This window comes from Arachis hypogaea, chromosome 1 (genome assembly GCF_003086295.3).
Source record: "Arachis hypogaea cultivar Tifrunner chromosome 1, arahy.Tifrunner.gnm2.J5K5, whole genome shotgun sequence".
NCBI lineage: Eukaryota > Viridiplantae > Streptophyta > Magnoliopsida > Fabales > Fabaceae > Arachis > Arachis hypogaea.
The window spans coordinates 93,132,766-93,137,293 of NC_092036.1; the positions used below are offsets into that span (position 1 = coordinate 93,132,766).

General features: G+C 37.7%; 1 non-coding gene across 1 annotated transcript; it reads left to right on the plus strand.

The window, feature by feature from the left end:
* The first annotated feature begins 786 nt into the window (after positions 1-786).
* LOC112711725 (small nucleolar RNA R71) lies at positions 787-894 on the plus strand. The gene has a single exon (XR_003157586.1). It is a non-coding gene; the product is annotated as a small nucleolar RNA R71 (small nucleolar RNA).
* Positions 895-4,528: the final 3,634 nt, after the last annotated feature.

The following is a 4,528-nucleotide window of genomic DNA, read 5'->3' on the forward strand; positions in this document are numbered from 1 at the left end:
CTCTTCCTCCTCTCCAAATTCGGCAATGTTGATGGCCTTACACTCTCCTTTTGGATTCTCTTCTGTATTGCTTGGAAGAGTACTAGGAGGGAGTTCAGTAACTTTCTTACTCAGCTGACCCACTTGTGCCTCCAAGTTTCTAATGGAAGACCTTGTTTTAGTCATGAAACTTTGAGTGGTTTTGATTAGATTAGAGACCATGGTTGCTAAGTCAGAGTAGCTCTGCTTAGAATTCTTTGTCTGTTGCTGAGAAGATGATGGAAAAGGCTTGCCATTGCTAAACCTGTTTCTTCCACCATTGTTGTTGTTGAAGCCTTGTTGAGGTCTCTGTTGATCCTTCCATGAGAGATTTGGATGATTTCTCCATGAAGGATTATAGGTGTTTCCATAGGGTTCTCCCATGTAATTCACCTCTTCCATTGATGGGTTCTCAGGATCATAAGCTTCTTCTTCAGATGAAGCGTCCTTAGTACCGCCTGGTGCAGCTTACATTCCAGACAGACTTTGAGAAATCATATTGACTTGCTGAGTCAATATTTTTTTCTGAGCCAATATGGCATTCAGAGTATCAATCTCAAGAACTCCTTTCTTCTGATTTGTCCCATTACTCACAGGATTCCTTTCAGAAGTGTACATGAATTGATTATTTGCAACCATTTCAATGAGTTCTTGAGCTTCTGCAGGCGTCTTCTTCAGATGAAGAGATCCTCCAGCAGAACTGTCCAATGACATCTTGGACAGTTCAGACAGACCATCATAGAAGATACATATGATGCTCCATTCAGAAAGCATGTCAGAAGGACACTTTCTGATCAATTGTTTGTATCTTTCCCAAGCTTCATAGAGGGATTCACCTTCCTTCTGTCTGAAGGTTTGGACTTCCACTCTAAGCTTACTCAATTTTTGAGGTGGAAAGAACTTTGCCAAGAAGGCATTGACTAGCTTTTCTCAAGAGTTCAGGCTTTCTTTAGGTTGTGAGTCCAACCATATCCTAGCTCTGTCTCTTACAACAAAAGGGAATAGCATAAGTCTGTAGACCTCAGGGTCAACCCCATTGGTCTTGATAGTATCACAGATTTGCAAGAATTCAGCTAAAAACTGATGAGGATCTTCCAATGGAAGTCCATGGAACTTGCAATTCTGTTGCATTAGAGAAACTAATTGAGGCTTAAGCTCAAAGTTGTTTGCTCCAATGGCAGGGATAGAGATGCTTCTCCCATAGAAGTCGGGAGTAGGTGTAGTAAAGTCACACAGCACCTTCCTTGCATTGTTGGCATTGTTGTTGTTTTCGGCTGCCATGTCTTCTTCTTGCTTGAAGATTTCTGTTAGGTCCTCTACAGAGAGTAGTGCTTTAGCTTCTCTTAGCTTTCACTTCAAGGTCCTTTCAGGTTCAGGGTCAGCCTCAATAAGAATGCTTTTGTCTTTGCTCCTACTCATATGAAAGAGAAGAGAACAAGAAAATATGGAATCCTCTACATCACAGTATAGAGATTCCTTGAGATGTCAGAGGAAAAGAAGAATAGAAGGAGGAGGTAGAAGAAGAAGAATTCGAACTTATCAAGAGAGATAGAGTTCGAATTGTTGATAGTGGAGGAGTGTTAGTCCTTAAATAGAAGGATGTGAAACGAGGGGAAGAACTTTCGAAAATAAAGTAAAAGATTTTGAAATAATTTAAAATATATTTTGAAAATTGATGAATGATTTCTGAAAACTAAGATGGGAAAGAAATTAAGTGATTGTGAAAAAAGATTTTGAAATTAGAAATCAAAAAGATATGATTGAAAAATTAATTTTGAAAAAAGATGTGATTAAAAAGATATGATTGAAAAGATATAGTTTTAAAAAGATATGATTGAAAAGATATGATTTAGAAACAATTTAAAAAGATTTGATTTTTAAAATTAATGACTTGGCTAACAAGAAATTTAAAGGATATGATTCAAACATTAAACCTTTCTTAACAGAAAAGGCAACATACTTGAAATGTTGAATCAAATCATTAATTATAGGCAAGTATTTTTGAGAATGGAAAGAAATTGATTTTGAAAATATATGATTGAAAAGATATGGTTTGAAAAAGATTTGATTTTGAAAAATTATGAAAACTTGAAAAAATTTGAATTAAAAACAAAATCTTCCCTCTTGTGCCATCCTGGCGTTAAACGCCCAGAATGGTATCCATTCTGGCGTTTAACGCCCAAAATGCTACCCTTTTGGGTGTTAAACGCCCAGCCAGGTTCCCTGGCTGGCGTTTAAACACCAGTTTTCCTTCCTCACTGGGCGTTTTGAACGCCCAGCTTTTTCTGTGTAATTCCTCTGCTGTATGTTCTGAATCTTCAATTCTCTGTATTATTGACTTGAAAAGACACAAATAAATTTTTTTTTTGAATTTTTAATGATGAGGAATAATCAAAATGCAACTAAAATCAAATAAACAATGCATGCAAGACACCAAACTTAGAAGTTTGTATACTATTGACACTAACAAATTGAGAATGCATATGAGAAACAACAAAACACTCAAGACATGAGAATTTAAAGATCAGAGCAAGGAAATCATCAAGAACAACTTGAAGATCAACGAAGAACATAATGCGTGTAATTTTCGAAAATTAGAAGAATAAAGACATGCAATTGACACCAAACTTAAAATTAGACACTAGACTCAAACAAGAAACATAAAATTATTTTTGGTTTTAAGATTTTATAATTTTTTTTGGATTTTTCGAAAATTGAGTGGAAAAGAAAATAAGGATATCAAAATTCTTAATAAGAATTCCCAGGAATCATGCAATGTTAGTCTAAAGCTGCAGTCTAAAAAGATTAGACATGGCTAGCCAAGCTTCAGCAGGACATTACATTCAAGAGCTAAATTGATGAGAATCAATCAGCTTTAGTGATGATGAAAACATCATATGAAACTCTAGAATTCATTCTTAAGAACTCTGAAGAACAAAATAAAATAAAATTACCTAATCTAAGCAACAAGATGAACCGTCAGTTGTCCAAACTCGAACAATCCCCGGCAACGGCGCCAAAAACTTGGTGCACGAAATTGTGATCATCAGTGGCGCCATCAACATGGTATGCTCAATTGTAATCTCAACTCTTTATCACAACTTCGCACAACTAACCAGCAAGTGCACTGGGTCGTCTAAGTAATAAACCTTACGCGAGTAAGGGTCGATCCCACGAAGATTGTTGGTATGAAGCAAGCTATGGTCATCTTGTAAATCTCAGTCAGGCGGATTCAAATGGTTATGGAGGATTAATGATTAAAAGATGAATAAAACATAAAATAAAGATAGAGATACTTATGTAATTCATTGGTGAGAATTTCAGATAAGCGTATGGAGATGCTTTGTCCCTTCCGTCTCTCTGCTTTCCTACTGTCTTCATCCAATCCTTCTTACTCCTTTCCATGACAAGCTGTATGTTGGGCATCACCATTGTCAATGGCTACAGTCCCGTCCTCTCAGTGAAAATGTTCAACACGCTCTGTCACAGCACGGCTATTCATCTGTCGGTTCTCGACATGTCGGAATAGAATCCAGTGATTCTTTTGCGTTTGTCACTAACGCCCAACAATCGCGAGTTTGAAGCTCGTCACAGTCATTCAATCCTTGAATCCTACTCAGAATACCTCAGACAAGGTTTAGACCTTCCGGATTCTCAAGAATGGCCGCCAATGGATTCTAGCTTATACCACGAAGATTCTGATTAAGGAATCCAAGAGATACACATTCAAGCCTTGTTTGCATGTAGAACGGAAGTGGTTGTCAGGCACGCGTTCATAAGTGAGAATGATGATGAGCGTCACATAATCATCACATTCATCAAGTTCTTGAGTGCGAATGAATATCTTGGAACAAGAATAAGCTGAATTGAATAGAAGAACAATAGTAATTGCATTAATACTCGAGGTACAGCAGAGCTCCACACCTTAATCTATGGTGTGTAGAAACTCTACCATTGAAAATAAATTAGTGATAATGGTGATCATTGGCTTCAGCCCCAGAGAGGGAACCAAAAGAACCAAGATGAAAATACAATAGCAAAAGGTCCTATTTATAGAGAACTAGTAGCTTAGGGTTTACAGAAATGAGTAAATGATGTAAAAATCCACTTCCGGGCCCATTTGGTGTGTGCTTGGGCTGAGCATTGAAGCTTTCATGTGTAGAGACTTTTTTTGGAGTTAAACGCCAACTTTTGTGCCAGTTTGGGCGTTTAACTCCTACTTTTGTGCCAGTTTCGGCGTTTTAACGCCGGGAATTCTTGAGCTGATTTGGAACGCCGGTTTGGGCCATCAAATCTCGGACAAAGTATGGACTATTATATATTTCTGGAAAGCCCTGGATGTCTACTTTCCAACACAATTGAAAGCGTGCCAACTGGGGTTTGGTAGCTCCAGAAAATCCACTTCGAGTGCAGGGAGGTCAGAATCCAACAGCATCTGTAGTCCTTTTCAGCCTCTGAATCAGATTTTTGCTCAGGTCCCTCAATTTCAGCCAGAAAATACCTGAAATCA